The sequence below is a fragment of the Octodon degus genome, unplaced genomic scaffold (genome assembly GCF_000260255.1).
Source record: "Octodon degus isolate 3935 unplaced genomic scaffold, OctDeg1.0 scaffold00239, whole genome shotgun sequence".
In the NCBI taxonomy this organism is placed as follows: domain Eukaryota; kingdom Metazoa; phylum Chordata; class Mammalia; order Rodentia; family Octodontidae; genus Octodon; species Octodon degus.
In genome coordinates, this window is record NW_004524815.1 from 336,254 (window position 1) to 354,015 (window position 17,762).

General features: G+C 37.5%; 1 pseudogene; it reads left to right on the plus strand.

Annotated features, from left to right (window-relative positions):
* Positions 1-8,394: 8,394 nt before the first annotated feature.
* On the plus strand, positions 8,395-9,347 carry LOC101579140 (annotated as a pseudogene).
* The last annotated feature ends 8,415 nt before the right edge of the window (positions 9,348-17,762 follow it).

The window sequence follows — 17,762 nt, forward strand, 5'->3', positions numbered from 1 at the left end:
TACTTTGTGACCAGAGTCGCAGAAAGAATTAAGTTTGTGAGGAGCTGGGGAGATAGCTCAGCGGTCTAAGCAACTGCCTGGCAAGCTCAAGGACCTGGGTTCAATCCCCAGTACCGTATGCCATGTGCACTGTGCCAGCCACCAAAACTGAGCACGGTGGCACACAGCTGTAATATAGACAGATGGATAGATAGATAGATAGATAGATAGATAGATAGACAGAGAGACAGATAGATAGAGATATAGATAATTACGATCCTAATTTCTATTAGTTCATTAAAAAGAATGGCTTGTGCTTATATTGTTTTCACGCCTCTATCTTATAATCTGAGAAACTACTTTGAAGCTAACAATATGTACTACATTAATCATTGTTATTCCATTATTATGTTTCAAACTTCTTCTGCATGATTATTTTTATTGTTTTTCCCCTTTGAAATAAAAAAAAATTAAATGCATTGAGCCATCAGGAGATTACTACAGATTACCTTTGGCCGCTACGATTACAGCAGGTAACCAGAGTGGCGGCCATGAGCTTCCACATGCTTACAAGTACGGAGAACTGTTGAAGTGTGTGTACACTGTCTCTCTACAAATGGCTCATGGTGCCTCGGCTCCAAAATTTGATTCTTTCCATGATTCTGTTTGCAAGGCAAATTGGAAAAGGACAGAATCAAATTCCATGGTTTCATTCTGTATCATGGACAGATTTAATTTTATTCTCCTCCAAAATACTTGTGACCAGAGTTGCAGAAAGAATTAAGTTTGTAAGGGACTGGGGAGATAGCTCAGTGGTCTAAGCAGCTGCCTGGCAAGCTCAAGGACCCGGGTTCAATCCCCAGTACCATATGCCATGTGCACTGTGCCAGCCACCAGAACTGGGTGTGGTGGTGCACAGCTGTAACCCCAGCTCGGGGGGGGCTGAGACAGGAGGATCACTATGCGTCTGAGCTACCTGGTAAGACCATGCACCAAATAAACTAATTAATTAATTAATTAATTAATTTAAAAAGAAGGAAAGTTAAGTTTGTGAGCCATTGTACTAATGCATCTTTGTCTGTATCTATCTGTATCTATATTTGTTTCTACACGCATAATTTTTTGTTTTTCTGCCACTTTATGACTAATGTGTCCAATAAGTACTACCTTTTTATATAAACATTAAATTTTTATCCTATGGAATTATTTTCCATTAAACTGTGGAATAGGGAAAGCGATTAAAATGGTCCCCAGCACTTTTTCTTTTGAAAAGGAGAGTGTGTGGATGACCATGAAAATATGTGAAGCTAAATATGAAAAGTGAAATAGATTGGATCTCATGAACTTTATTACTCACAGTAGGAGCTCTTTACTCTTTAAGTCAAAATATTTAAACGCAGTAACCATTTCTCAATTGAAACATGAGTATTTAATTTCATTTAGTAAAGTCTTAATATAGTGTTTTTCATATTTATACATGTAACTATGCTGGTGATTGTAGATAAACAACAATTATCCTCATAAACTGAAACCACCTCATTACTATCAATGTACATGCACTGCAGAGAACGGGCCCCCAAAGGTTTGATTTTATTTCCACTCCCAAGTAGAGGAACAATATTCAAGCAAACACACCTTCCCTGATGTGAAAGGGAGTCTCAGCACCTCCTGTGAACTTCAGAAGTTTCTTCATAAAAGCATTGAGCCAGTATTTCCTAAACCTATCTATGCTTTTTCTACAGGCCTCCACACTTCAATTCCATCTGTTATTTTTAGAAACTCCCCTTTAAACATATGGCCTATGCTCAAAACTAATGCCTACCATTGCTACAGGATGCCCTGTCATCTTATTCTATCTGTCAATATCTAGACATGACCCTTCCACACAGTAAGTAGAAGCATTGGTTTGCAAACTTGTGATGTATTATAGGAAGCGGAAATGGAGAACTAGAAAGGAAAGTCTGTACACTGACAGCCGCGGTGCTTTTTGACGTTTCCTGGGCAACAGAGTGATGGATGACAGGGGCTATTGAAGGCAAAAGGTAGAAGGCTGAAATGAATGTGGTGAGAAAGATAAAAGAACGAAGTAGAAAAGAGCCATAGGGTGCATGAGTGTGTGGCACTCCCTGTTTCTGCTGTGTTCTGTGTTCTAAGCATCCACTGTATAGACAGCTCTTCAGGACCACACACAATCAGAAAATCATCAGGCAAGGAAATCCTCTCACAATGGTAAGCACCAAACACTGGAAGACTCTGGGGTTTTTTGTTTTCTTGTTTGTTTGTTTGTTTGTTTGTTTGTTTGTTTGTCTTTTTGATACAGGGTATTGCTACACAGTTCAGGCTGGCCTTAAGCTCACTTTGTAGCCCAGGCTGGTCTCAAACTCACAATTATCCTCCTACCCCAGACATGTGTGGTATTTTTGAATTGTGACTTGAACATACTAACGACAAAGGCCAGAGAGTAAGAGACCAACTTACACGTCACAGAAAGTTCCCCCAAAGCCTATGGTCTTCTGCTGTTCATCAGAGACAAGCATTGTGAGTTATCGTGAGAATATGGGAATATTGATGTACCTATACAGTAATGTCGAAATTTTTCCTGAGCATTACCAAGCACCTAGTCCTATAGTAGGAAGATGTCATTCAAACCTAGGAAGATGTCCCTGTCCAACCTGTTCTCATCCATCAACCTTTCCTGGTTCTAGGCAATGTAGGACGGACCCTGGTCATTAAATGAATGCAACACGGAGCACACCACACATTTCTTCCTTCAGTCAGCTCTTGCTGATTTCTGCCATGCTTCTTTCTCAAAAACAAAATAGGAGTGAAGATATTGTGGGATGAAAATGTTACATTTTCTATGCCTGCACATCTCAGCGTGTTTTCTGCCTGTCATTATGGATCGGGGCTCGCTTCTGGCTTCCATGGTCATTCATAATCCCTGTTGCAGGGATCACAGTATCTAGAAACCTGCATTCAGCACGTAGCCACCCCAACTGCAGTAGCTCTTGGTAACCTTGCTTCTTGCCACCCTCACTTTGTGCCTCACTGCCTGCCTTTCTGATACAACCAGACTCTGCAACACCCTGTCCTTTCTGCCCTTAAAACCAAACTCTAGGTGTACCCTTGGAGAAGGAAAGATGGTCCCTGTCTCAGCAAAGATTCCTTCCCATGGTGGGACCTTGAACTTACAGCTTTAGCAAGACGGTGAGGCGAAAGCCCAAAAGAACATCAGTAATATCCAACATTTTCTGTTCATGAAAGAAAAATCACTTCCTTAAACAAATATTGTACTCAGTTTTCAATCCGTTTTCTCTCCAAATGAATAAAATTAATAGAACTTCTTGGTCTTTATTGACTCAATAAATAAATATTCACCATAAGAATCATTCTCTTCATTCTTTGGATGCAGATTTTATTTACAATAGGTTTCCCAGCTAGTACATGCAATAACAATGGATATTAAATACTGTTGCTCACAGAAAAGTACATTTTAAAAAGTTATTACCTCAGTCAATTACACACAATTTTATTTACCAAGAATATACAAGAGAACAAAAAAAAAAAGAATAGATAAGAGTAAGGGGACTTAAGCATGTCAGGATAAGAATATTAGAGAACTTCAATAGTGTATTAATAAAAGTCTCATAATACTACATTTGAATGTAAATTTCAATAATTTATTCTGAATTAAACTTAATAATATTTTCCAAACCAATCACAATGGATTGTAATCCACTGCTGAATTTGTTGTTGAACCCAGCAGCTTCAAGTGTATACCCTCCCCAAGGATACTTTTGTATATGGCTATATCTCTAGATCAGACTGATTCCAGTGTTGATGGGGAGTATAAGGAAAGAATCACTATCTCGTGTGGAGAGGACAGGTGTGCTCCAACAATGACCTATGGCTTTCAAGAGAGTCCCTAGCACACACAACGTTATCAAGTTCAAAATATCAGAAATGCCCAAGTTGAGAAAATCTTCACTGAAAAATTCTTTCCTGAACAATTGGACTATAGATTTCCTTTAGCTGGCTGATAGAGTTCTCAAGGCTTCTACAGTAATACTGGTAGTCAGAGATCTGTGACTATTCTTTAAGATAGTGGTCACTATTTTCATTGGCCTTATAGAACGATGCTATATGGTTCTTCTTCGTGTTGACAGGCCTAAACCCCAGGTATACACAAAGTGAAAGAGAGAAAATTCATTTCAGGTCACTGTTTCAAAGGTTTCGGTCCATTCATGGCTGGCCCCAAGGCAGACTCGTCATGGTGAAAGGTCTGGTGGAAAACAACTGCATCCAGGCAGTGAGGAGGCAGATAGAACAAGAAAAGCACAGAGGAAAGGGCTGGGGACAGGACACGCTGCCCAAAGGCTCACCCTCTGTGACCTAAATTCTCCCCATGAACCCCACCTCTTAATAGCAGGCAGCAATACAAGAACTATTTTCCTCGTGGATAGTTCCAATCGCCTCACCACAGAACACACAAGACACGTGGAACACCTCCGATCTAGCCTACAGCCTAGTCCTTCATGGAAGTCCTCATCTTCCCATTCCAGAAGTTCCTTGCACTTTTGTTTTTCTTCACCCCAAACATAAGAATTATTGATAATGTCTTAACTACACATTTCATGATTATGTAAGTAGTCTGTGAAAACTTGTCATAAAGACCAGCATTATTGGAATATACAATTTTCTATATTTTTTGGTGATGAATTTTAAAAGGTTAAGAAAAAGGGAATAATTGGTGGTGACAAATCCCTTCTACTAAATTCCTTTTAGTTCTGTGTCTCTGGAGAACCGTAGCACACTAATGAACGCATAGTCCTTGATTCATGGGCTGTCTCTAGGTACTTTATTAAACCCTCAAATGCTCCATAGATAACCAGCCAGTGTTTTAACATATCTTTAGGGAGAGCGTGAAGGACAACAAATTCCATAAATTATACCTAGCAGTGCCTTTCAGGAAGCACTTGGCCTGCCAGGAACGAGCCTTTACGCAGGTAACAACGGCAGAGTGCTGTACGTGGTGCTGAGGTACGGGCAGCCAGGACGTAGCAGGCACCGCTGTGGTGCTCCGTTTTTATCTGACATCAAAGCCTAGCAAAGTGTTTCTCCTTATGCTCTAATACTCTGTGTTAGCTAACGTTTAACAGTGCCTAAGCAGAAATAGGGCTTTCCTTTCTTTCTTCATACAATTTTAAAAATATTTTATGTAGTTTGGTAGACTACAAGCATATCAATCATTAGAATATTCTGGAATGATAAAATAATTTTTCCTAAAGTTTTATTTCCAATTGAGGTCACAGTTGGATAAAAATGAAACAGAACTAAAATGATATTATCATTATTTTTACATCATAAAACCTGAAGCTATTGCACTGCTTGTGTTAACGTTACTTCCAAGTACATTTAGATACTCTAGGCCTTTGCAACTCGGAAAAAGCCGTTCAGTACTCAATAATAATAACTAAAATTAGGGTGTACATATGATTCTTTCCTCATTTGGTAATGAACAAAAAAGTTTCTATGGCAAATTCAGGTATGAAAAATATTAACTAAAAATTACAATATTTTAAGAAGCCAGCTTAATGTTAAAATGTTAAAATGCTCCAGAATGTGCTTAGACTTTCAATGCCATCTGAAGAAAATCAGATATAGTTATTTCACAGAGCCTTTTTCTTAAACATTGCAACCAATAACTAACAGAGGCTAAACTATAAAGAACAATCTGGTTCTTTCTATAGAAACCCAAAGTTGGTGATGTTCATTTGCCTTTTAAAAAACTATGAAGAAAATGTGTCCTTATTAAATGTGATTTTTTGGGTATTGCTTTGACATCCATAATAAAAAATAATAAATAAACAAAAATAAGTTCAAGCAAATAGACAAGGCATAGACTTTTTATTGAATTTGTGGAAAGCTTTTCTAATATTGTGACTCATTAGCACATTTTCACATTTCTAAGAAAGAAACAATGTGTCCATGGAGATAAAGCTAGAGTATAGATGTCCACAACCTTGAAAATGGTATGTTAATATTTTTAAGTATAAGTTACATAAAATTGCCTTTATATATTATAGAATTGTATTTCTTTAATTTACAGCTCACTATGAGATTACCTTCGCTATTACTTTCAACCTACAGAATATTATTTTTTCACTTTTAAAAGAAGCTACCTGAGCTCATCATTTTGAAAACCAATAAACATTTTATAGTAAAATTCTTTACACTTCATCATATCATTTTAATATTTAGCATATTCAGCTTTATTTCTATTCAATTGCATATATATTTATCTGCTTTATACGCTATATCATAATTTGTTGAAGTTTGTTTTGCCTGCACATTTAAGATTCAAAACCAAACCTAGAAGGGATGGCCAACTAGCTCAGTGGATTAAAGCGCCTGCTTAGGCAGATGCAGGGGCCGGGGATTCGATCCTCAGGCCTGCCATGCCAGCCCTGCCCCTGGGGCATGCTGAGAGGGTGACTGAGACTGGGTGCAGTGGCTCAGGTTTGTAATCTCGCACTTGGAAAGCTGTAAACAGGAGGATCACTACGAGTCCGATCTACGCAGCGACACCTTGTACACCCTGTGTAGCCTGTCTTAAAAAAAAAAAAAAAAAAAAAAAAAAAAGAAAAAAAAGAAATCAAACCTATAAATATATGGGCAACCCATCTGTAGTGTATTTTCTTTTGTCTCTATGTTATTTTTCAAAAAGTATTTTAACCCTATAAAAATTTATTCTATATTTTTGTATGTAAAGGATACTGTTTGTATGTTCTCATTGTACAAGACCAATATTAAACATTATTTTCTCCCCATAGGCTGAGATTTCTTCCACTCTCATGATATTTTAGACTATGTGCATACTTTGAGTAAAATGATCTTTTGAATCTAACATACAAATTACAATACAGAATTCATTCAATCCATATGTTTCCCTGTGTCTTCTGTGCTTACATTCATATGATTACCACTGTGATAAATTTTTGACATTAAAAACATAAAAATCTAATATATATCCAATGTACTGAAATTTTAGCTAAACTGCCATGAGAAATAAGCTTTCAGAAAATTACATTTGGATCCAGGTTTATTTATTTTCAGAACATGGGCTTAGACAGTTTTATACTACCAGATTTGGAACTTTCTGTTTGCGGTAATTGATAACTACAACCCTGACATGGCAGTCCTATAGAGAAGTGGGATTATCACACTTACTGAAGACTCACTTCCATTATTGTTATAGTTTGCTTCTAGCTGTCTCCCAGTGCCATGTGCAGTCATGGTGCAGTATCTAGAGTTTGTGATTAATTCTCAGTCCAATGCTGGGATTATGGGTGTGAGTGCTGCCCCTGCCCTAGGCTGGGTAATCTGCACTACAATGTAAGGAAGGGGGAGAGGCTCGCCTTTGCCCCTGCAGCCACTACTCCTCCCTTTGCTCTTTACTGCTTTCCACCATTGTGAAAGGTGCCCTCTGCCACGTGCCCCTCTGCCTTGGAGCCAGCTGAGTATCGACTGAAGCCTCCACTAACTGTGAGCTAAATAAACCTTTCCTTCCTTAATGGGTGTCAGGTATCTTCTCCCACCAGCGAGAGAAATGTATCTGAGACAATATCAACTTTGTAAAATTTTACCTTATACATCCATACCTGTATATCTTTATGTCAGTGTATTTACTGTCTGCATATTTATTGTCTTCATCACTTGTGATGAAAAAAATGAGTCTAGACATTGAAAAATGTTTTCTGGAGCATGAAAACAGCTATAGTTAAAAACCACTGATTATTTGAATTTTAGCTTCTTACACTAGAGTAATCTCAGCAACAAATTTGATGACAACAATGTGTAATATAACAACCACTGTTAATTTGCTATTCTTCTTTTGGAATTCTGTACCATTTTTATTGTTTTATGTTGTTTATTACTGTCTTTGTTCTTATTATTTGTTCAAAAACACTGATTGCTCATGTTCTTTTTTTTTTTTTTTTTTTTGTGGAACTGGCGATTGAACGCAGGCCCTTGTGCTTGCCAGGCAGGCGCTTATTCTACTGAGCCATCTCCCCAGCCCCAAATAAGTTTTCTTTTCTTTCTTTCTTTCTTTCTTTCTTTCTTTCTTTCTTTCTTTCTTTCTTTCTTTTTTTTCAGAACTGGGGATTGAACTCAGGCCCTTGTGCTTGCCAGGGAAGCACTCATTCCACTGAGCCATCTCCCTGGCCCCTCATGTTCTTAACTCTAATGTTGATTATGCATAAATTTATTTGTAAAAGAGTATTAATTTTCAAATAACATCAGGTGAAATGTTTGTAACTACTTGCTTGTACTAGCTTTGTGCACCATAAGAGTTAGAAAAACTCTTGATGATGCTTGTATCTACATCTAGAATAGATTTGCTGAGCACCCTGGATGAAGGAGCACATCACGGTGGTGACGGAATTCATCCTGCTGGGCATCACAGATCGTCCTGAGCTGCAGGTGCCACTCTTTGTGCTGTTCCTCACCATCTACCTGACCTCGCTGCTGGCCAACCTGGGCATGATCGTCCTCACCCAGCTGGACCCCCGACTGCAAACCCCCATGTACTTTTTCCTCCAACACCTGGCTCTCACTGATCTTGGCTATTCCACAGCTGTGGGACCCAAAATGCTGGTAAATTTTGTTGAAGATGAAAATACAATCTCCTACTGTTTTTGTGCCACACAGCTGGCTTTCTTTATTGTGTTCATTATTAATGAGATTTTCATCTGTCTGCGATGTCCTATGACCACTATGTGGCCATCTGTAACCCTCTCCTTTACACTGTCATCATGTCCCCAAGAGTGTGTTGGGTGCCAGTGGTGATTCCTTACCTCTATTGCACATGTGTGTCTCTTCTAATTACCATAAAGATTTTCAGCTTATCCTTCTGTGGACACAACATCATCAGTCATTTCTACTGTGACAGTGTCCCCCTGTTACCTTTGCTTTGTTCAGATACTCATGAAATTGAATTGATAATTCTGATTTTAGCAGCTTTTGACTTGGTTTCCTCTCTTCTGGTTATCCTCGTGTCCTACCTGCTCATCCTCATGGCCATTCTCAGGATGAAGTCTGCAGAGGGCAGGCGCAAGGCCTTCTCCGCCTGTGGGTCCCACCTGACCGTGGTCACCGTGTTCTACGGGACATTGATATTTATGTATGTGCAGCCCAGGGCCAGCCACTTCAGTGATGCTGAAAAAGTGGCTTCTGTGTTTTACACTCTTGTCATCCCCATGCTGAATCCCTTGATCTACAGCTTGAGAAACCAAGATGTGAAATATGCCCTGCAAAGGACCTGGAATAACTTCTGCTCTACTTTTTTAGGCTTTTATAAAACATGATTCCCGTGAATTAGTTCATATGCATAAGTCTTTGTCATGTTAGAATCCAGAAGAACTAAAAAGCAAAAATGGACTTAACATTGATTTATGTATCATATTACACACAGTAGATACTTTTGTAGCCTTAGATAAGCAAAGAAAGCAGAGAGTTTAACAAAAGGCTCCCAGTAAACAATACTATTGAGTCTCACATGTAGATATTTTTTAAATTTTCAATTAATTTAGCAATCACAGCAGCTTTGTAAAGTAAATTCTATTAAATTTACTTTTGCCTCTTTTGAGACAGATATATACATACTATAACCTAATTTTGTAGTGTAATTACATTACAGGAATACAGAATAAAACCACTAGTGGTAGGGAAAGTGAGTGTAGTGGGACATTGTGGTAAGCAACAGAAATTGCAGAGGGATTAGGGAGTGTCCTTGTACATTTATTCCCAATTTCAGGGCAAGGTGTGCTTTGTCACTCTTCCGAACGGTCAGTGTGCACATTATCTCTATCCTTACGTCTTGCTCTTCATAGTTTTGGTGGGCCTATCTTGTAGTTGCATTCATTACTGGTTCTTTATATGCTACATGTTGCTTTGAAATCTTGTGAATGTGCTGAAATAATAACTACTTCAAATTATGGTGTCACGCCCACTCATAATTTGGTCATTGTTTTTGTGTTCACCTGTGTTTTAACTGTGACTCAGTAATCAATATACTTATAAGTGCTATATATTTTTTTTCTTTTTCATTAAAAGAGCAGAAAGTATTTATTGAGGGAAATAAAGTTTCTGTCCAACAGATGGACATAAGAGACCTGAGTGGGTTGCTTATGATTTTTTCTTAACCTGTTTTCTTGACACTTATAAACATGCAAGTTAAAATAAATTCTGAAGTGACTGATGAAGTACTCAAGTTTGTGTTTTAATTCCAGTTGACATTCTCAATAACTTCCAGTCCATTTTTATAGGTTCTTTCCTATTTTTCTAAAACTGGAATAAATACACTTACTTTTAATTGAATTAACATTGTTGCCTGTTTCTCTGCTTTGACATTTCTCAATTTTAATTAGTATTATGGGTACATTATACTTTCATTGACTTTAATTTTTATTATTTAATTAATTCTTCCAACTCAGAAAAAAGACATGAATCACAGAGATTACACATTATATTTCTCTTCCATACTTTCAAAGAGTCTTTTGTGGCATCAAATCTTCACTACGACAAGCAATCGCTGAGATGCAGGCTAGAACATTACTGATGTTGGGCATGGCTGCTGCAAGTCACAATGTTTTCCATGAAAATACAGTTACTTTCATTTTTTCAGAACCTTAAATTTTTTAGTTGCACCATTATGGAATGCAGTTCTACAAAATAAAATAAAATCCATGTGGAAAAAATGCAAAATCAGGAAAATCAGTCCTTAAGGTAGTCCTACCTTAAAGCTGCCAGTAAACAATACTATTGAGTCTCACATGTAGATATTTTTTAAATTTTCAATTAATTTAGCAATCACAACAGCTTTGTAAAGTAAATTCTATTAAATCCTCCATTTTTCCCTCCCACTAATATCATTCTAGCATGATAGCATAAATCTAATTTCTTCATCTTTTCAGATTAGAAGGCAGGAAAAGGCATAGAAAACAGTTACAGCATTTATAAATTCTGGGGATCTAATACAGTATGGTGAGTAAGTTGTTAGCCAATGCAATGCTCACATGAAATTTGATGAGAGATAAAGTTCATATATCATCACTACACTGGGATGCATATACACAGACACAGATACACAGACACACAGACACACACACACACACACACACACACACACACACACGCACAAGTATGGGCAATGGTGGCTGCTCCAGTAATTCGATTGTGGTAAGCACCACATAAGATATATATCAAACATTGAATACACGCAACTGTATTTAGCAACAAAATATTTTTAAAAGGAGAGAAGTAAAGAAAAAACAATAAATGCCTATAACTATGCCAAATATAGAGAGATGATATGAATAATCAATAAAAGTAATACCACTCAGTTTATTGTGAACAAGTGATTGTTCACAAACAGAAGGCCACTACAAAGTGGACTGGTTCGAGGAATTGAAGACAGTGGGTGATAAATCATGAAGCTGGAAGGAGATTAGCAGGCATTAAGTAATTAGGAGTATGCTGGAAAAGAAAATACCAGACAGTACCTCATGCCACTAGAGACTCAGCTAGAAGTTCAACTAAAATTCCAGAGGTTTTGAAGCCTCAAAATGTTCACAGGTGATCAAAATGCTAAAATGTACCTCTCCTGCCTGTAAGACCAGGTCAAGATCTCCAAGCTGCCAATGCCTGTGGTTGCCCTCTGTGCACACTGCCCCAGTCCTCTGCCAACCACAGCCTGCTGGTACAACTGCCAGGACCATCAGCTGGACCCCCTTTTTCTTCAAGTGGAAAGACACAAGTTCTAGTCGCAAAAGTCAACTGAGCTGGGCTCAGCGTCGCAGAGGTTCAAAACTTGTGTACCCTCCTCAGAGAAGATCACTGCACTTGTGATTCTTGACACCCATGCTGCCTGCTGGAAAGGCAGAAAGGATCTACTAAAATATCTTGCAGAAACTGGTTGTGAGAAAAAGCTCTGCAGATTTCTTGGAGTTGTTGACTTCTATAGAATCTGGATCCTTGAGTTCACAAAAACAACAATGCTTTCTCAGGCATTCAGCCCTGGCAGCACCCCCGTGGTCTAGCTGTGCATGTACTTGGATCCAATCTCTGCTTCCTCTCTTTGCTTCTGTGCACTGAGAGCCACTGTCCTTCTGATCAAGAAAACTGGAAGGCTCACCTTAGCCTGAGACTTAACTGTCCAGGTAGCTCAAGGTGTTCTGGATGACTAGACTTCAAAATGGACCCCCCCCCCCCGCCGACAGATGCTGAGTATACCCTGTTTACAGATGGAAGTAGCTCTGTTAGGAAAGGAGTCTAACAGGCTAGAAACACTGTTGTCATGTTGGACAAAGTTATTTTGGCCAAAGGCATCCTGCTACTGTTTCCTGCTGCTATTTGGAAACCTGTCACCAAGGACACCAAGCCTTCTGGGCAACCAATTGACAGAAACGCCAACTCTAGCCAGAAAAAAAATCTTAAGGAGAGCCAGATCTGCCCAACCCTGTGACCTCAAGTGTGCGCACCCCTACCCCTGCAGCCAGGGCAGGCTTCCGCATCTGTGTCGCTGGCCCTTCCCTCTCTTCCTGGGCTATCAAACCCTGACATTTGAGAAACAATTTATTTCCAGTCAATGCTATCTAACATTCAATAAATCTGCCTCTAAATCTTGAGTGTCCTTTACTATTTCTGCCTGCTTTTTTAATTTCTGTCACATGAGAAATCTTCCTTCTTGAGGAAGGAAGGTTGAAGACAAGTTGGTGCGTGTATTTTGTTTTGATATGCTGTGCTTAATGACTGTGGTGGATGACTTGTTGGTAGGCATCCACAGGGGCAAAACTGAGTGTCCCATCCCCCAAAATTAAGGTCAGTAGGAAATATTGATTCTCCAACAATTTTTTTCTTCTTGAATTTTAATCATTTTATGTGTGCTTCAGATATTCAGGGCAATGACAAAGCATTGGTATGCAGCGATAGTAGACTCTTAACTGGGATTAGGTTAGAGACTGGCCCTTTCACAGGCCTCTGAATCTCACCAAGCAGCAGATAACATTGCTCAGGGGATTTGATGCCTGCCTCTGTGTAGCTATGCTGAGTTGACAATTTGTGGTATTGACTCCCATTCTATGAGGCTACTAAGCCGCTCTTTAAAAATGTTACCTCCTCAAAATGTTTCCCTTTCAAATTCTACATTCAGGGCTGGGAAGATAGCTCGGTGGTCTAAGTGCCTGCCTGCCAAGCACAAGGACATGGGTTCACTCCTCAGTATTGTATGCCTAGCCAGCCCCAGAACCCTGTGCTTGCTGTGCTGGCCACCAAAACAAGAATGTAATGCCAAGAATTTTTGTTACAAGAATATTTGCCTGTGAATTTGTTGCTCCTTTGTTATTTTTGTCTTGTCCAATTCCAGCATCAGGGTAACTAACATATATAAGGAGCTTGGAAAAAATTTTCTCCCTCTCAGTTTTCTTGTAATCAGTTGAGAAGAAATTATATTCCTTCTTCTGGGAAAGTTTGGTGGAATCCAAAAGTAGACATCTGGCTCTGAGCATTTTCTGTTCAGAAAATGTATTACTGATTCAACATCATTGCTAGTATCTGCTCTGTGCAGGTTTTCTAGTTATTCATTATTCAGATTTTGAAAGTCATAAATGGCCAGACACTCATTAACACCTTCTAGAGGTTTGGATTTATTGGAATATGCTGTTTGTAAAAATCCCTAATGATCCTTTGCATTTCTAGGCTTTCAGTTATAATATTAATCTGTTTTTTCTCATTTTATTCCCTGAATCTTCCCACTTGTTTTCAGGAGGGTTTTGTCCCAGGAACACAAGAACAATTCAACATATACAAATCTATAAACACCATAGAGCCCATCAAAAAGACATAAGGAAAAACTGTATGATTATGGCAAAGATGCAAAAGTATTAGATAAAATTCAACATCACTTCATATAAAAACTATAGACTCAGAAGATAGAATGGGTAAATGAATTCATCAAAGTTTCAGAATAAACAATCAATGTACAAAACTCAGCAACACTGGTATAAACCAATAATTAACTTAACTAAAAAAAATCATGAGAACAGTTCCAAATAAAATAGCTCCAAAAAGCAAAATATCTAGGAATATTTTTTTCAGAAGCAGGAATTGAACTCAGGCCCTTGCGCTTGCCAGGGAAGTGCTTATTCCACTGAGCCATCTCCCCAGTACCCTATCTAGGGATGATTTTAAGCCAGAAAGTGAGAGAAGTCTGCAGTGACAATGACAAAACTGTGATGGAGTCAAAGGAAAAGAATTCAAGGAAAGCAAAAGAACTCCCATGTTTATTGATTGAAAAAAAAAACATTGTTTAAAATGTTCACAGAGTTCAAAGCGATCTATAGCTTCAATTCATACAGCTTCTTCACAAAACTGGAAAAAATAATTATAAAATTAATATGGAAGTATAAAAACCCCACCTAGATACAAAATTTTGAGGAAAAAAATGGACAATGATAAAGATAAAATCACATTTCATTTCAAAATATTCTATGTGGCCATCACAACCAAGAGGCATGCTAGTAGCATATATTAAGACTGACGGGACAAAACACAAGAGCCGGAAATAATCCTGCAGATGTATAATCAATTGATATTCAAAACATTTAGAAAACCACTAACTGAAGACACGACTATGCAATACAACAAAGATGGTGAAATTCCTATTGTTGTGTTTAAAGAAATTTTGTATCATTTCTAATGTTTTTTACTATTTATTCTCTTTTTTTAACAATAAGAGAATGATTTATTGGAGTAGTACACTTATATTTCTGTTATAACTTTTATTCATTTTAATGAGAAAAAAGATAAAATAGCAATGAAGCAGTTTCAAAGCAGATTAGTAGGACATTTACTATAATTAACACTTTGCATATAATTGTCTTCATTGTAGTTATTCAGAGGACAAGATGCAGATATGACATCTTGTCTGAACAATATTAGCACAAATATTCATTCTCAGTGAACTAAGAGAAAGTACCTGTATACCTATTCTAACTCTCTTATGTATACATATATTTTTTCCTTCCCCCCCCCTTTTTTCACAACAAAACTGTCCTTTATTTACACTTTTGTGAAGTTAGCAATGCGTGATGCTAGGTGGATTAGTAACTAATAGCAAACCTCAACCAGACAGGATGTTCATCTCAGGACTGAGGTAGCTTGCTTCTTTTAGGCACTGAGCCAAGTCCCACCTACATATATTTGATCGATTTCCTAGCTTCATGGCTCCCAACATATCCCCCTTTTTCATTTTGTTTTTTCAGAGATGGGTATTCCACTGCAGTTAGAGAAGTTGTATTTGGAGACATCTTTAAAGGACCTTTTCATACTTGAAACCAGTCTAAAGATTGTTGGTACTTAAATTCAGCAAAATAATCCAATACAGTCCAATAGTTCATAACAGTAGTGGGTTATCGAGAAAACTGGCAATGTCTGAAGTTGTTGACTTGAGCCTTTTACAACTCAGCATATTAATACGGCATTACTTTTTAGACCTTGTAGTTATACTTTTCTGCTGGATGGTTAAGATCAAGTTAAAGCAAGACCTATATAACTAAAAAATGTAACTTTTGCATTTGGCAAAGTCAGTCAAATCCCCTTTATTCCACTTAAGAATAAAAAACAAAAACAAACACAGAAACAGGTCAGTATTTTTAATAAGTAGTATTAAGAAAACTGGGTATTCACATATGGAAGTTTGAAACGTAATCCCTCTCACTCTAGCAAAAATGTAATCCAGAATGGATGAAAGGGTAGAGACTTGAAATTACTGAACTGTGAAAAGAAAGCAGGGGAAAATACTTGCAGACACTCGTGCAGTTGTTTGTTGGTATGTTTTGATAAGACAACAAAAACACATGAAACAAAATTGAAAATAGACAAGTTTTATCAAACTAAGAAGGTTCTGAACAGTAAATGAAACAGAACAATAAAGGAACAGCCCTATGGAATGAGAAATAAATTCTAAACCGTTCATCTACTAAGAATTATTTTATAGAATTATAAGGAACAAAAGCTGTCCCATAAAATAGGGGAGTTTTGTATGAATGGGCCTTTTGCAAACTCTGAAATTCAAATGGCCTACAAATGCATGAAAAAAAAATGAAAATTTTATTTGTCAAGGAACTCAACGTTAAAACTACTATGAGATTCAAGTTGCATGCACTTTCCTACGAAGGCTTAGGGATTATTTTTCTTTATAGCTGAGTAATATTCCACATATAAAAACTCCACATCTTTTTCATCCATTCCTCAGGAAATGGGCATTATAGTTTTTCCAAGATTTGGCTATCACAAATTGTGCTGCTATAAACATAGATGAACATAAATCAGTATGATATAAAGTTTTCAGTTCTTTTGGGAAAATTCCCAGAACAAGGATAGCTGGATTGAAGGGGATTTCCAGTCCCAGTTTTTTGAGGAGGCAACACACTGATTTCCATAATGGTTGCACCATTCTACATTCTCACCAGCAGCGGGGAAGGATTCCTTTTCCCCTGCAGCCTCTCCAACATTTGTTGTTGTTGGTTGATTTCTTTATCATAGCCATGGTTCCATGTATATAACATATATATGATAGTTAAGATAGATATACAGCTACTTTCTTTTAGTTCAAAGAGAAAAAAGGTTTGTGCCAGTACTGTTTAGACAAGATCTCACGTCTATACTTTTCCTCTGAATAACTTCTACAAAGACAACAATATGCAATGTATTGATTATTGTAGCTGCCCTACTAACCTATTTTGAAAGTATTTCATTGCTAATTTATCTTTTTTCTCATTTCATTTAAAATGAATAAAATGAAAAGCTACCATGAATTACCATCTGACACCTGTTGCAATGGCTCAAAGAAAAAAAGCAAAATAAGCTCAATGTTGTCTCACATGAGAAATCAAAAATAGAAAACAGGTTCTAAAAACAAGAGGAAAATTAATCAGTAGGAAACATGGTTATTATTTTTTGGAAAATGTGAAGGATATCTAGAGACAGAGGGCCAGATGAAAAGAGAGAAAGAAACAGAGTCAGGGTATGTTGAAAATGTAGTCAAACCCAAAGAGGAGTGCAAACATGGACTATTAAAAATATTTAAAAAGGCAAAAACAGTACTGAGCAGGATGCGTAGCAGAACAACTCTTACACACTGTTTTTGGAAGGTAAATTAGGATATCCATGACAGCACGGAGCTTCTAAAAATAAGTGAAAATGGAGTTACTACAGGAGAGAGTTTCCCAACTTCATGACATTTACTGAAAGAAAGGAAATTACTATATTAATAAAAATTGTCCATTTGTTTTATTACAGCCTTTTTCACAAGAACTAAGCAAGGGAAACAACCTGAGTGCCCAGCAGATATGGCACGTATACACAGTACAGTATTATGTAACCATGAAAAAGAGTGAAATCCTAGCACTTCTTACAACACTGCAGCAAATACGTACTGTTCTGCTTCTAGAAGCTAAGGAGAAGGGCAAATTCAAATAATAGCTCTAGATTAAATATAAAACAAACATGAAAGGAAATCATGGACGCTGATTTTTTACAAAAAAAAAAATTCATCTCCTAGGGTACTGTTTTCTATTAATTGGTGATCGTATATCCAAACACATTCTTGATAAATGAATTTTATTATGGAATGTCATGTGATTTGTTTCTGAAGAGTCAACCATGCATTTACTCATGCATTGCGCATTAGTAATTTCAGGTTATTGGCAACTGAATATGCA